We start from the raw sequence: 16,744 nt of genomic DNA, 5'->3' as shown, positions 1-16,744 counted from the left end.
CAGTGGTTCACGCCGTGCAGCGTCTTACGCGCCGCACGGCGTGACGGCTCATAAGGCCGCGCTGCTCCCCCCCAACCAGCCCGCAACACCCGACCGCAACACCCGATTGGATGGCTGGCAGCCGCTCAGCCCCGAGGTTCGAGTCACGCGATGTGGAGGCGCTCCTGGACACGGTGGAGCAGAGGAGGGACGCCCTGTATCCCGGGCACGGCCGCAGAGTTGCCCCACGCCACAGCCGGCGTCTGTGGAGGAAAGTGGCAGAGGCTGTCACCGCTGTGGCCCTGACACCACGGACAGGCACCCAGTGCCACAAGAAAGTGAACGACCTCGTCAGAGCAGGCAGGGTGAGCCTCCCCGTATCCCCCCCTCCCCCATATCCCCCCTCCCCCATATCCTCCCTCCCTCATATCCCCCCTCCCCCATATCCCCCCCTCCCCCATATCCCCCCTCCCCCATAACCCCCCCTCCCCCATATCCCCCCTCCCCCATATCCCCCCTCCCCCATATCCCCCCTCCCCCATATCCGCCCCTCCCCCATATCCCTCCCTCCCCCATATCCCCAAGTGAATCCAGCCCTAACCTTAACCTCTGCAATGCACGCGCAACCGATGGCGTGCATTCATATACCTGCCTAACAGTGTTGCCTTTTACCCCTGCCACCCCACCCCCCCCACAGGAGAAGCGCGCACACAACAATAGGAAGCATGTGAGGACTGGAGGAGGGCCCGCTGATGAGAGGCCACTGACCGAACACCAGGAAAGGGCCCTGGAACTGGCTGGTGGACCTGAGGGCCGGGAGGTTGCTGATGCAGAGGTCGGGGGCGTAGTAGCAAGTAAGCCACCGACAGCCCGTCCCCATATCCCCCCTCCCCTATATCCCCCTCCCCCTTATCACCTGATCACTGCCTGATGTCTAACCATGCATGCTTCATTGTGTATCGCAGGACCAAACGTCCAGGCACCCATCCCCGCAGATGCAGACCGCCCGCAGGATGCCCCTCGGAGGCCACGGGAGACGAAGAGACCCGGACACTCCAGCATGCGGCGCCCGCAGGATGCCCCTCGCACACCACGGGAGACGGAGAGACCTGGAGCAACAGGGAGACGACACCCCCGTCACGTGCGGGAGCGACCACCCAGCGACGAGGGGGGCAGCCACAGGCCCCCGTCACATCCGAGCCAGGACACCACTACCCAGGACACCACTACCCAGGACACCACTACCCAGGACACCACTACCCGGGACACCACTACCCGGGACACCACTACCCGGGACACCACTACCCGGGACAGCAGTACCCGGGACAGCACTACCCAGGAAGAGGAAATACCGGACAGTGACTCAGAGCGGATGGGTGGAGACGAACCCCCACCCCAAAGTGCCATAGACTCAGAGTGGGATGAAGAGCACGACACAATGCCACTGCTGTCACCAACACCCTCCACCATCGCAGAAACACTCACCTCGGTTGGGCACTTTAGTGATGAGGCGTCTGGTACACTCACTGGTGCGCACAACACAGCCGTCCCGGTACAGCAGGTGGAGGTAGGAGCAGCAGAGGGGCCGGGCGGTCGGAGGGCAGCCCAGCCCAAGCGAACATCTGCCGCTCAGATGGATCCCGGGTTCCTGGAGTTACCACACCCACACATAGATCCGATGCAACCACCGACCCGGAGACAAGCAAAGAGGGTGACCGGCGGCTTGCGGCGGCTGCGGTCGCAGGTGGAGGAGTCCACCCACGTCCAGGAGCTGGGAGTGGTGCCGGTCATGCGTGCCACCCAGGCCGACACCGCACGGGTGGCGTCCGTGGTGGAGGCAATGGGTGCGACGGTGTCAGACATGGGGAACGGTTTGCGAGGCCTGGGGCCTTCCGTGCAGGCGGCGTCTGTGGCCCAGGAAATGGCTGCCCTCTCACAGGAGGCCATGAGCCAGTGCCAGCGCCAGATGGCAGAGGCGCTCAACGCCATAGCCCAGTCTCAGCAGGCCATGGCCCAGTCTCTGCAGGCCATGGTCCAGTCTCAGCAGGCCATGGCCCAGTCTCTGCAGGCCATCGCTGAGGGCATCGGCGCCAGTGGCCATGTGCGAGCCGGCGTCGCACTGTCGCAGACAGGGTTTGCCAACCCCCTGGGCTCCATGGCTGCAAACCTGCAGACCCCTGTCGATACCAGCACGGGCCTCCAGGACTGGCAGCGCCAGATGTCGGGGGTGCGTCGGATAGCCAGTCCGTTCGCATCCCCCACCCATGTCGAGACCTGGGGGCCATCGGGTACCCCGAGGGAGGAGGAGGTGGTGTGGTCCGTCCCGGCTCCCTCTGTAGGGGAGGTCCCGGTACACCGCGACACCTCGGACTCCCCCCCTTCCGTCCCAGGTGCATCGGGTGGGCAACGGGCAGGACAGGCTGGCAGCTCGCCATCCCAGTCGCCCGGGCCGCAGCCTGGCCCATCTAGGCCAGGACGCCCCAGGAAACGGCCGCCAAAGGGATCCAGTGTCAGAGGGCAGGAATCACAGGAGTCCACCTCCAGTTCTGCTGTACCGTCTGGAGAACCACGTAGACGTAGTCAAAGGGCCCGTAAGGCCAAACAATTAGACACTGAGTAAGTTGGCACGGTTGCAGGGCACAGATGAGTTTTAGGGGCTAGGGCACGTGCATGAACTCCTTTGGTTATTAAAGTCAATGTTATACCTACAGAAGCTGCCTTTGTGCTCTGTCCAAAGTGTGCGGGGGTACGTTGAGCGCAAGTGTGTGTGTGAGGGGTGGTCTTACTTCAGCCCCAGGTGAGTCTGCCCCCTTCCCCCTGGGCCGCCATCAACATCCCCCGGGCAGAGGACGGGACCGTGCGCTGCAGTGTCACAGCCGCATGCAGGGATGGTCCGAGGGGATGGTGGTACTGTGGCCATGGGTCAGACATAGTCCAACGATGTGGAGCCAGGAGCTCACCGCAGGGCGGGTTGTCATCATCCTCCATGGCCTGCGATAGACACGCTTCCACCCGCAACTGTGTGAGCCCGGCCCGTTGTGCCGCAGGTGGATCGGCAATGGGGGGGGGGCGGTGGTGTGCATGCGGCTGGGGTGGGTGGGGTTGGGGAGGGGGTGAGGGTGCTGGGTGGGTGGATGGGTGGGGGGGTGGGTGGTCGGCTGTTGCCATGGTGTGCGGTCTGTGGCCATACTACCCGATTCCCACGCCCATCTAGTCAGTGAAGCGGGCGTCTATCAGTCTGTCCCGTGCCCGCTGGGCCAGCCGGTAACGGTGGACAGCCACCCGCCTGTGTCTACCCCGTCTGCCCTGACCATTACCCCCATCCCCCTCATCTGGGGAGGACTGCGCCTCTACCTGCTGCTCCTCCACTCCGCCCTCCTCTGCCTGCGGCACATCGCCCCTCTGTTGGGCTATGTTGTGCAGGACGCAGCACACCACAATGATGCGGCCGACCCTATCTGACCGATACTGGAGGGCGCCCCCAGAGAGGTCCAGGCACCTGAAACGCATCTTCAGCATGCCAAAGCACCTCTCTATCACTCCCCTTGTCGCTACATGGGCATCATTGTAGCGGTTCTCCGCCTCATTGCGTGGCCTCCGTATAGGCGTCATCAGCCACGATCGCAATGGGTAGCCCCTGTCGCCCAGCAACCAGCCCCTCAGCCGGGGATGGCGTCCCTCGTACATGCCGGGGATGGATGACCGCGACAACACGAATGAGTCGTGTACACTGCCTGGGTGACGGGCGCAGACGTGCAGGATCATCATGCGGTGGTCGCAGACAACCTGTACGTTCATCGAATAGGTCCCCTTCCTATTGGTGAACACGGCCCTGTTATCTGCAGGTGGCCGCACGGCGACGTGCATCCCATCGATCGCGCCCTGGACCATGGGGAACCCGGCCACGGCAGAGAAGCCCACGGCCCGGGCATCTTGGCTGGCCTGGTCCACGGGGAAGCGGATGTAGCGGTGCGCCATGGCATATAGGGCATCTGTCACTGCCCGGATGCACCGGTGCACCGATGTCTGCGATATGCCGGACAGGTCCCCACTCGGTGCCTGGAATGACCCCATTGCATAAATGTTCAGGGCCACCGTAACCTTGACGGACACGGGGAGAGGGTGTCCCCCACCAGTGCCACGCGGTGACAGGTGTGCTAGCAGGTGGCAGATGTGTGTCACGGTTTCCCGGCTCATCCGGAGTCTCCTCCTGCATTCCCGGTCCGTGAGGTCCTGGTATGACTGCCTGGGCCGGTACACATGGGGCGCCCTCTGGTGCCTCCGTTGCCGTGGGGCCACGACGTCCTCCTCCCCCTCCTCGTCCTGTCGGTCGGGTGTCCCTGCAGCCTGGGCGGCTGCCGCCTGCCCCTCTGCGGCAGCCTGCGCCACCTCTCTGGCACGCTCCTCCTCCTCCTCCTCCTCATCCAGGGCAACATAGATATGAGCGGCTGCCGCCACGGCGGCCAACATCGCTGGATGATCTGAAAACATGACGGCCTGGTGGGGGGAGGGGAACGACGACATGTCATCATTGCCCATATCCCCTCCTCCCCCCAGCCAGGTGGCATGGACCGCATGGGTCCAACTGTTGGAGGCCTGCACCTGGCCAGCTGGACCAACTCACTTGCCCTCCCATCCCCCTCCCCGGCACGGACCCCCCCATCCACCTCCCCAGCACGGACCCCACCCCCAACCTCCACCCCGGCACGGACCCCCCCATCCCCCTCCCCAGCACGGACCCCCCCCCCAACCTCCATCCCGGCACGGACCCCCATCCCCCTCCCCGGCACGGACCCCCCCCCCCCCAACCTCCACCCCGGCACGGACCCCCCAACCTCCACCCCGGCACGGACCCCCCCCAACCTCCACCCCGGCACGGACCCCCCACCCCCCTCCCCGGCACGGACCCCCCCCCAACCTCCACCCCGGCATGGACCCCCCAAACCTCCACCCCGGCACGGACCCCCCCCCCAACCTCCACCCCGGCACGGACCCCCCCTTCCGCCTCCCCAGCACGGACCCCCCCCAACCTCCACCCCGGCACGGACCCCCCCCCGAACCTCCACCCCGGCACGGACCCCCCCATCCCCCTCCCCGGCACGGACCCCCCCCAACCTCCACCCCGGCACGGACCCCCCCCCAACCTCCACCCCGGCACGGACCCCCCCATCCCCCTCCCCAGCACGGACCCCCGCCCCCAATCTCCACCCCGGCACGGACCCCCCCCCCCCAACCTCCACCCCGGCACGGACCCCCCCATCCCCCTCCCCGGCACGGACCCCCCCCAACCTCCACCCCGGCACGGACCCCCCATCCCCCTCCCCGGCACGGACCCCCCTCCAACCTCCACCCCGGCACGGACCCCCCATCCCCTCCCCGGCACAGACCCCCTCCCGGCACTCCCCCGGAGCCCAGCCTACTCTAACCACACCCCCCCCCCCCACACCCCCGCCGCACACACACACAAGCCGAGACACACCTCTCCTCACGCATTCAGACAGCGGCCACGCCATCGCCTGCCCAGCGGCCACACCATCGCCTGCCCAGAGCCAACCCCCCAGGCCGTCACTCACCTCCATGGGTGACCCTGCGTAAAAACCCTCTTTTTTTACGCAGAGGGTAGTGGGTACCTGGAACTCGCTACCGGAGGAGGTAGTGGAAGCAGGGACGATAGGGACATTTAAGGGGCATCTTGACAAATATATGAATAGGATGGGAATAGAAGGATACGGACCCAGGAAGTGTAGAAGATTGTAGTTTAGTCGGGCAGTATGGTCGGCACGGGCTTGGAGGGCCGAAGGGCCTGTTCCTGTGCTGTACATTTCTTTGTTCTTTGTTCTTTGTTCCATGCTGGTCGGCGTGACCCTGGAGCACAGGGTCACGCCGATGAAAAGGAGGTTTAATTTACGTTGACGTGAACGGTCATCACGTCGACGGGACTTCGGCCCATCCGGAAGGGAGAATATCGTCAGGCCGAAAATCGGCTGCCTTGCGCAGACCCGTGACATTCTCCGCGGCAGCGGCGACATTAACGCCCCGCCGACTTTTCTCCCTTCGGAGACTTCGGCAACCGGCAGGGGCGGGATTCACGGCGGCCAACGGCCATTCTCCGACCCTCTGGGGGGTCGGAGGATGACGCCCTTGATTACTGCTAGACAGATTCAATATTACTTTATTGTTAACTATAGCTCAGTAATGTGCGCAAACTTCATTTAATTAATCATTATACAATAAATTAGTTTTGTTTCAATTTAATGATTGGTGGATTCTTTGTCATCATCACAACGGACCATTCTGGAAGAAAGGACAAAGAACACGATATATTACCACCAAAGATAATATAACGGTCTGCATCCCGCAGGTCTGCCATGCTACCCTCTGGACCGTTTGTACCCATAGCAGGGGCAACTCCAGCTCCTGCCTGTCTGTCCTACTGACAATCCATAGCTCCCACTGACTGTGGCGGCCTCTGGCTGCACGACTGTAGGCTATTGCTAATAGGGAATTGGCAATCGTAGTTAAGTGAGCACTTCACATTTCCCAAGTGGATTCCCGTGGGTAGGCGTGCCATGTCGTTGGTGGGGGTTATTGCCGGGCATCCCAATCAGACCATGACGCCTGGACACTTTGCCTGAACGCTGGAGGTGCCAACACCACAGATACAGCAGCCAACATCCAAACACCTAGGGACTGGGCCTGGGTACATTCCTGCGATCAGAGGGTGATGTGTATACCGGTGAGGGAACCTGCGTCCGGTCCGGGTAACATTACCAGCGGGTGGGTTGCCAGCGGGTGTCAAGGGTACAGGGTGTGGGGTCTGGTGCCCTGGGGCCTCGGCCGGGGGTGTGTGGCCAGGGCGTGTTGGATGGCTCTCTGAGGGATGATGTGGAGATGCCGGTGTTGGACTGGGGTGAGCACAGTAAGAAGTCTTACAACACCAGGTTAAAGTCCAACAGGTTTGTTTCAAATCACTAGCTTTCGGAGCACAGCTCCTTCCTCAGGTGAACCATCCCTGGACCTGGGGCATCCTGGCGATGGCGGGGAATCCTGCTTCCCAGACATCCTGTTGGGCTTGGTTCATGACAAAGTTTATAGTGAGCTGCCCAGGCGAACAGGGTATGCGTGACTTCACTGATGCACTTGTGGGCTGTAGCTTGGGAGATGCCGCACAAATCCCTGCCTGAGCCCTGGAATGATCCTGAGGCGGAGGCATTCAGGGCTTCGATGACCATGACGGCCACTGGGAGCAAGTATTTTCCTTCTCCACGTGGTGCCAAGTCTGCAAGGACATGGCACAGGTGCCGCACCGTCCCCTTGTTGAGGTAGATCCTCCTGTGGCACACACTGTCCATTATCTGTTTGAAAGACCAGTGACACCTGTACACCTTGCCCCATCGCTGGCCTTCCACTCTGGCTTCCTCCCTGGCCTGATGGGCAGCCGGGTCCTGAGGGTGTGGGTCGGGGCCCTGCACATGGGCTGCCACCTTGAGCCTCTGTTGATGCTGCTGCTGCCTTCTCTGGTGTCAGGCTGCCGGGCCTGCCACCAGCACCGCGAGGGCAGTCTCCGCAGTCCAAGGTATCATCCATAATGTAACATCTGTAATGAATTGGAGAAGATGGGCAAAAGGCAACCAGCTATGGCTTCAATCCCAGGTCCCTCCAGTCCCCCATGGCTCCCCCCATCTCCCCCTCACATCCTCTGCCATTCCTCAAAGAAGTCTTACAACACCAGACACGCATGTCCCCTTGCGCGCACCTGGATGTCAGGGAGTGCCCCATAGCAACAGGAAGGGGTTCCACTCCCTGAACATTCAACTTAAGTGCGACCACCACCTTAGGGTCATGCATATGTGTGCCTGCTTCCCAGGGAGTGGACACAACAACTACATCCTGGAGCAGTCGGAAATCCTCGGCCTCTTCGAGCTCCATCCCAGGATGGCCGGTTGGCTCTTTGGGGATAAGGGTTACTTGCTGAGGTCCTGGATAATGATGCCAGTATGAAGGCCGGTGACCGATGCGGAGACCCAATATAACGAGGCTCATGTGGTCACCCGGGCTGACATTGAGCGGTGCATCGGACTGCTCAAAATGCGGTTCTGATGCCTCGACTGCTCCAGTGGTGCCCTGCAATACACCCCTCCCCCCCACTTTGTGGTGGTCTGCTGTGCCCTCCCCAACCTGGCACAGCAGCAGGACGAAGTGCTGCAGGTGGAGGAGGTGGAATATACGACCACATTCGAGGAGGAGGGCGAGCGGGCGCTGGACCCAATAGCAACTGGAGGATGAGCCCAGGGAGGACCCTAAGGACCAGCCGGAAGAAGGAGGGCAGACATTAGAGGCGAGGGTCTGGCAAGTCTGGAGGGACAGGGAGGCCCTAATCCTCACACGTTTCACAGGCTTCGTCCTCTATCTCACCCCCTCTCCCCCCTTCTCACCACACCCACTCCCCCATCCCTAGGATGCACATCAGAGGTGGAGTCAGCCTGCTGCTTATCATCATGCCCCATGCCCCTGGTGGGCATCCCCTGGGCCCTGGGGCCAGAGGAATCACAAAAAGTTGGTTTTCAGGTGCAGCAAATAATTAAGAAGGCAAATGGAATTTTGTTCTTCATTGCTATAGGGATGGAGTTTAAAAGCAGGGAGGTTATGTTGCAGCTGTATAAGGTGCTGGTGAGGCCACATATGGGGTACTGTGAACAGTTTTGGTCTCCTTACTTGAGAAAGGATGTACTGGCACTGGAGGGTGCGCAGAGGTGATCACTAGGTTGATTCCGGAGTTGAGAGGATTAGCTTTTTTAAAATAAATTGAGAGTACCCAATTCACATCTTCCAATTAAGGGGCAATTTAGTGTGGCCAATCCACCTACCCTGCACATCGTTGGGTTGTGGGGCGAAACCCATGCAAACACAGGGAGAATGTGCAAACTCCACACGGCCAGTGACCCAGAGCCGGGGTCGAACCTGGGACCTTGCGCATTGAGGCAGCAATGCTAACCACTACGCCACCCAGCTGCCCCTAGAGGATTAGCTTATGAGGAGAGACTGGGACTATACTCATTGGAATTTAGAAGAATGAGAGGGGAATCTTATAGAAACATATAAAATTATGAATAGAATAGGTAAGATCGAAGCAGAGAGGTTGTTTCCACTGGCGGGTGAAACGAGAACTAGGAGGCAAAGCCTCGAGATAAGGGGGAGCAGGTTTAGGACTGAGTTGAGGCAGAACTTCTTCACCCAAAGGGTTGTGAATCTGTGGAATTCCCTGCCCAGTGAAGCAGTTGAGGCCAACTCGTTAAATGTTTTTAAGGCAAAGATAGATAGATTTTTGAACAGTAAAGGAATTAAGGGTTATGGTGAATGGGCGGGTAAGTGGAGCTGAGTCCACAAAAAGATCAGCCATGATCTTATTGAATGGCGGAGCAAGCTCGAGGGGCCAGATGGCCTACTCCTGCTCCTAGATCTTGTGTTCAACTGCCAATGGCACTTGCCCCACCATACCACGCTGTTCCGGAGGGGTGGGGGGGGGGGGGGGGTGATCCAAGAGGAACTGATGCCCATACGGCCCGGGATGCACCTTGGGATGGAGGGGCAGCTGATTCGAGCTCCGGCTGCCCCTGCATCATCTGGCTCTGCCTTCCCTAGCAGTTCCCCATGGTCTGCACCATTGTAGCGTCGCTCTCGGCGATGCTCCTCAGTGACTAGGACATGTTCTGCAGTGCCTTGGTATTGCCCACCATGACTGGGACAAGCTCTGCAGCACCTAGGTCATTCCCATCTGAGAGCGAGACATGTGTCGCCGAATCTCATGAAGGTTCTGATACTGGCAGCATGGTGGCGCAATGGGTTAGCCCTGATGCCTCACGGCGCTGAGGTCCCAGGTTCAATCCCGGCTCTGGGTCACTGTCCGTGTGGAGTTTGCACATTCTCCCCGTGTTTGCGAGGGTTTCGCCCCCACAACACAAAGATGTGCAGGCTCGGTGGATTGGCCACACTAAATTGCCCCTTAATTTGAAAAAATGAATTGGGAACTGTAAATTTTAAAAAAAATAAGTAAATGAAGGTCCTGGTACTGGGTAACATACCCCAGCGTGGCAGATATTCTACCGAGACCCTCAGCCATGGCCATCACCGACTGCGCGACGCCTTGGACACCTTCACTAATGGTGTCAATGTTGTGCACCAAGCTCTCCACTATGGTCATCACCCTAGCACAGCACGGTAGCACAATAACTAGCACAGTTGCTTCACAGCTCCAGGGTCCCAGTTCGATTCCCGGCTTGGGTTACTGTCCGTGCGGAGTCTGCAAGTCCCCCCTGTGTCTGCGTGGGTTTCCTCCGGGTGCTCCGGTTTCCTCCCACAGTCCAAAGGTGTGCAGGTTAGGTGGATTGGCCATGCTAAATTGCCCTTACCATCATAGATTGCATCGGTTCACGGATGCTCAAGGTGACTGCCTTTTTTGTGGCCTTGTGGAATCCATGGACAATGGGGAACCATAGAATTCCTACAGTGCAGAATAGAACATAGAACATAGAACATACAGTGCAGAAGGAGGCCATTTGACCCATCAAGTCTGCACCGACCCACTTAAGCCCTCAAGTCCACCCCTTAACCCAATAACCCCTCCTAACCTTTTTTAGACACTAAGGGCAATTTATCATGGCCAATCCACCTAACCTGCACATCTTTTGACTGTGGGAGGAAACCGGAGCACCCGGAGGAAACCCACGCAGACATAGGGAGAATATGCAGACTCCGCACAGACAGTGACCCAATGGGGAATCGAACCTGGGACCTTGGCGCTGTGAAGCCACAGTGCTAGCCACTTGTGCTACCATGCTGCCCACCTTGAATGAGGTACTTCAGCTCATTGAGTCTGCACTGACCCTCTGGGAGAGCACCTTATCTTGGCCCACTTCCCTACCCTATCCTTCTAACCCCATAACCCCACCTAGCCTGCACATCTTTGGATAATAAGGGGCGATTTAGCATGGCCAATCCACTTAATCTTCACATCTTTCGACTGTAGGAGGAAACCAGAGCACCTGGAAGAAATCCACACAGACAAGCAGAGAAAGTGCAAACTCTACACATACAGTGACCCAAGGCTGGTATTGAACCTGGGTTTCTGGCCCTGAAGAAGACTAGGGAGTGAAGAGCTCTCCCACCTTGGGTTGTGACATCAACTCACTAATGTGGTGCCCACGGGAGGTCCTTCTGATGGTGCTCACATTCATGTGCAGGGCACCAAGGCCATTGACGCATACTTCAGGAGAATGATGATGACTTTCATTGAGAACAGAGCGATGCTCCTCTCATCCTCAGTGATATGTTGGGCTCCTGCCTGACAGAGAGCTTAACATGTCCTGCCAATGAATGGGCTTATCATGGGGTTCAGAAATGCTGGATGAATGAACTCAGTTGCTTATGCCCCCTCCGAGGTCAGTGGCCCTGGTTTTTCCATCCAACTTGTATCCGAGGTGGGCCACCTCTCTACATTTTGTCAGCCCGTTGCCTCTTCATCACTGGAGAAGAGTAGCATTGAGAGCCCAGAGCATTAATGCCGGGGGGGGGGGGGGGGGGGGGGGGTCACCTTTCACACATTTCATGCATGGGGGGTTGGGGAAATGGGTCAGGGGGTGGGGAGGGGAGGCATTGCCATTCCTCCCACTCCACAGGGATGAAACACCGATTGTGCCACAAAATGACAGGGTGGAGGATCTGTAGGTGAACAGAGTGATGTTCATCACAAGAGCTCTATTACAATGGTGACCTTTATCTATTAGTGCCTAGGTTCACCCGTGTCCACTAGGTGCCTATAGTTTCTTACTCTTCCACAAATTCCACACAGACACCCAAGGCCGGAATTGAACCCAGTTCCTTGTCGCTGTGAGGCAACAGTGCTAACTATAGTGCCGCCATGCCATCCCGATGTGTACAATATGAGGTGTATAAAATTGTTACCGATATCAAAACTTAACCTGCTTTAAATTAAAATGCCATTTCCACACAAGATTGATCAACCGGTAAAGTTACCCTCTAAATAGAGTGGAAGCAAATAGCCTGGATGTATTTTGGTCACTATAATTTTGGGAGTGGGAGTTAGGAATCTCTCTGGATGGATGAATACATATGATGAAAATGAGCTTCCTTATCTGGTGTACGGCAACCTGGAGCAGGAGCCCTGATTGCCTTGTTACCCTTCATTCAGTGATACTGAACAATTATAACACTCTTAAACACTTTTTCGTTTCCCCATTATCGCCTCATCTGGTTCAGCAAACTCTGCACAAAGCGGGGAATAAGTGTGGGCTCTATCCAATTCCTCCAAGTCAGTCCGAGACTTGGGCAGCATACTGGCCTTGGGGAGAGAGTGGTTTCAGTTTTCCTCCAGGCCTAAATTGCCTTTGTTAATAGAATTGTAACGAGGCACTGACCATCTCAGGTCTTGTACAGACACACTTCTTCCATCAAAAAAAAATCAAACCCATAGTGCAATATCCTCTCGGGCACTGGGCTTTCATCTGAGTCATGTGGCCAGAATCGACAGTACCTGCCATGCAATTATCAAACATGACAGGACATGAGAAAAAGCATCTGGTAGAAGGCAGCCAGTCCACTTTGCAAAAGAGAAATAGGTGCCTTTGATCTTCATCTCAAGTTGTCTGCAGACTTTTTCAGATCAATTAGCTGATAGACATTTACTCCTAATAGCTCCATCAGCTGACCGTTGCGCAAAAATGCGTATACTTAGTAAACAGCTTTCACCAGAATCCTCTAAAATAACATTTATCTGTATGACACTTTAATGTCTTGTTTATGCCCTTTACAAATAATGATTTCCTCCATTACTTCCCCTTATTGCAAATTACATTTTGGAACTCAGACCATTACGTCAGATGTATGCAGCTCATTAAATAATCACTAGCTTTTCTCTTTAAACCTTGATGCTTTGCTTAAGTGCTTTTGTACAAATTGTTTAGCTGAACTGTATATAACGACTAACCTTGCATCACAAATAATAGCAATAATAAAATGCTTTATAGAAGGATTGTAAAATCTATTGATAAGTGGGGTGCCGTGATGACTTAAGTTGATATGTGAAACTAATGTACTGTACGAGTGAATAATGCTTTGGAGAAATGAAAGTGCCCTTTTCAATGCAAAATGGGATGATTTCTGAAATTTCTTTTGCAAATGTAAACATTTCTGTGGCATTATTATATACTCATGAATTGAAAACAGACAGTGCTGGAGAAGATGGCCTAATCACCATCTGAAAGCGGTCAATAAGTTACCACTTTGTTGTAAGACTTCATCAGAAATACAATACTACAACAGCTGGCATTTATTTTTATCCTGGATAAAGGTCCCAAGTCAGAAAATGGCATGGGCAGTGTATCTGGCTTCTTCCAACATCACCCCCACAGCACAGGGAGCGGCACTAACACGGGCAGGTCATGTATGTGCTGGAAACTTTTGATGTAGGCGGACTGTGATGTCAAACAGCTGTTGATTTGAGGCACATTTTTGAAATTTAGACCGCACAGGCCCAGTCAACAGCTCTGCTAATGACTCCTGGCATTCAGCTGCACCAGGGACACCTCCATTAGAACCGTTTACAGGAACACTCATCCAACTTGCAGCCGAGGTGTTTTCGAAAGACTTCTACTGTTGCAGTTTGTGGACGTTCTGTGGAGGTATTATGATAACTTAATGGATTTGATAGGGAGTATTGTTGCATCCTCATAGACCCGGAGAACAGAAGGCTTGGCAACCCGACCACACAAAGGCTGTAAGAGGTATGGTGGCAGTAATTGTAGTGTCTCCGGATCCTCGGCATGCCAGGCAAATAGAGGTTGCAGAGAGAGGAAGCTCTGTGAAGAGTCAGGAGGATTTGGGTTCTGCACAGAAGATCATGCCGACCACAGATTTTCACAGAGCGTTTCTCATGCCTCTGCCTCAGCCAGCCGCAACGCCTGAGATGAATCAGATTCACAGAACAATGCCAGCTCCTTCAACGGGACCTTCAGTCTCACAACAGGGTGAGCTCAGCATTGCCATTCTGTCAAAATCTCCCTCGCTCTGAAGGATCTTTCTGGGGGGGACAGGTGACATTGCCAAGATATCACAATGTCCCTTCCTTCAGTGCATAGAACATAGAACATAGAAAAATACAGCACAGAACAGGCCCTTCGGCCCACAATGTTGTGCCGAACCTTTGTCCTAGATTAATCATAGATTATCATTGAATTTACAGTGCAGAAGGAGGCCAATCAGCCCTTTGAGTCTGCACCGGCTCTTGGAAAGAGCACCCTACCCAAAGTCAACACCTCCACCCAACACTAAGGGCAATTTTGGACACTAAGGGCAATTTATCATGGCCAATCCACCTAACCTGCACATCTTTGGACTGTGGGAGGAAACCGGAGCACCCGGAGGAAACCTACGCAGACACGGGGAGGATGTGCAGACTCCGCACAGACAGTGACCCAAGCCAGAATCGAACCTGGGACCCTGGAGCTGTGAAGCAATTGTGCTATCCACAATGCTACCATGCTGCCCTTAAGAACAAATAAATCTACACTATATCATTTTACCGTAATCCATGTACCTATCCAATAGCTGCTTGAAGGTCCCTAATGTTTCCGACTCAACTACTTCCACAGGCAGTGCATTCCATTCCCCACTACTCTCTGGGTAAAGAACCTACCTCTGACATCCCCCCTATATCTTCCACCATTCACCTTAAATTTATGTCCCCTTGTAATGGTTTGTTCCACCCGGGGAAAAAGTCTCTGACTGTCTACTCTATCTATTCCCCTGATCATCTTATAAACCTCTATCAAGTCGCCCCTCATCCTTCTCCGTTCTAATGAGAAAAGGCCTAGCACCCTCAACCTTTCCTCGTAAGACCTACTCTCCATTCCAGGCAACATCCTGGTAAATCTCCTTTGCACCTTTTCCAAAGCTTCCACATCCTTCCTAAAATGAGGCGACCAGAACTGTACACAGTACTCCAAATGTGGCCTTACCAAAGTTTTGTACAGCTGCATCATCACCTCACGGCTCTTAAATTCAATCCCTCTGTTAATGAACGCTAGCACACCATAGGCCTTCTTCACAGCTCTATCCACTTCTGAAAGGTGCCAGGGCCCTGTATGTGAGGAATGTCGAGTTCAAGGGCATTTTGCCTCTCCAGCCTACTTCACCGTTTAAAAAGCTCATTGCTGATCTGACTATGGCCTCAACTCTATTTTCCTGCCTCCCAAACACTTTGACTGCCTTGTCAGCCAAGAATCTACCAAACTCAAGCTTAACAATATTCAGCATCCCTGTCTCCACTGACTGAATCAGAGAGAAGCAGGAAGAATGGGCAGCCAGGTTTTCCAGGACAGTGGCATTCCCAATGGTGTAGAGAACCATCCACTGTCTGCTCATGGCTATGCAGCCTCCATGTGTGAACGGGGAGAGATACTGGAGCCAAAAGGGATTTCAGTACGTTTAGGTGCTGTTGGCGTGGGACCATGCTCAAACCGTCAGGGCAGCGGATGCCCATTGCCCAGGCAGCAGCCACAATGTCATCAATGTAAGATAGTTACCAAGAAGCCATTAGGGAATTCAGAAGAAAATTCTTTACTCAGAGATTGGTGATAATGTGGAACTCACTACCAGCGGTTGGAACAAATACTATCGATGCACTAAAAGGAAGTTGGATAAGAGTTTGTGTGAGAAGGGAATGGTGGTTATGATGGTAAGTTTAGATAAGAAAAGATGGAAGTAGATTCCCACTCTGCCACCCGACCACAGGTGTATAACGAGAGGCGAAAAGGGAGGGGGCATCTGGTTCCCCTTCATTACAGGTGAACTGTCCATAAGGGCCTATTCCAACTTTGGTTTCCTGAGGAAATCTCTTCACTACTATGGTTCCATTATTCCACACCTTCCCACCCATCTGTGACATCCCATCACAACGTACATGAGGTAAAAGCACCGACTAAAACCTAACACCTTTATCCACAAACACATCCAGAAACACAAATGGAAATGAAATCGTCGCCTTGCACATTCCTTGAGTGCCTTTGCCTGCTTTGTACGTTGTGCCACCCAAGTGGCTGCAACATGGCTGGTAGAAAGTTGCTGACTTCAAGTGAGAGAGATTTCAGATGGCCTTGTAAGACTCCCTTGAGCAGCCCTGGGTCTTGGCTTTGGAATGCATCATATCAGCAATCTGGGCTGGCTGGCTGAGAGGCAACAGGAAGAGCACTGGGTGGAGTGTCAATGGTGGGAGCACAAATGGTGCCATCCTGAGAGAGGGCAGTGGGTTGACAAACCACGGTACCACTGGTACTGGCCCAGGGCAGTGCCTCCACAATCCTACGAACCTGCTGGAGCACAGGTGGCTAGGCTGCATGCCTCTCTAAGCACTGAGATTCACAGCCACGATGACATCCAGCCGGGTTTGCGTGGTAGGAGCTGGGATCTCGCAACCTCAGGCTGAGCTCTCACTGCAGCAGTAGGGCTGGGGCACTCTCTGCCTGAGCTGCAGTAGAAGCTGAGACAGCGACCACCAGCTGCTGCATCGTCACTGCATTCATAAGTACCTGCCATGGAGTTGACCATCAAATCCATGATGGAAAGGGCAGGCTCCAATCTTTGTGTGATGCTCTTTGCTAAAATGGAGTTGGATCCAACACGCTCCTTGACAGTGATAAGAAATATGTCTGTCAGGCTGGCCAAAGCACCGAGAATCCGGGTGTGTATGCTT

Source organism: Scyliorhinus torazame, chromosome 6, assembly GCF_047496885.1.
Source record: "Scyliorhinus torazame isolate Kashiwa2021f chromosome 6, sScyTor2.1, whole genome shotgun sequence".
Taxonomy (NCBI): domain Eukaryota; kingdom Metazoa; phylum Chordata; class Chondrichthyes; order Carcharhiniformes; family Scyliorhinidae; genus Scyliorhinus; species Scyliorhinus torazame.
This window is presented reverse-complemented; position numbering follows the sequence as displayed.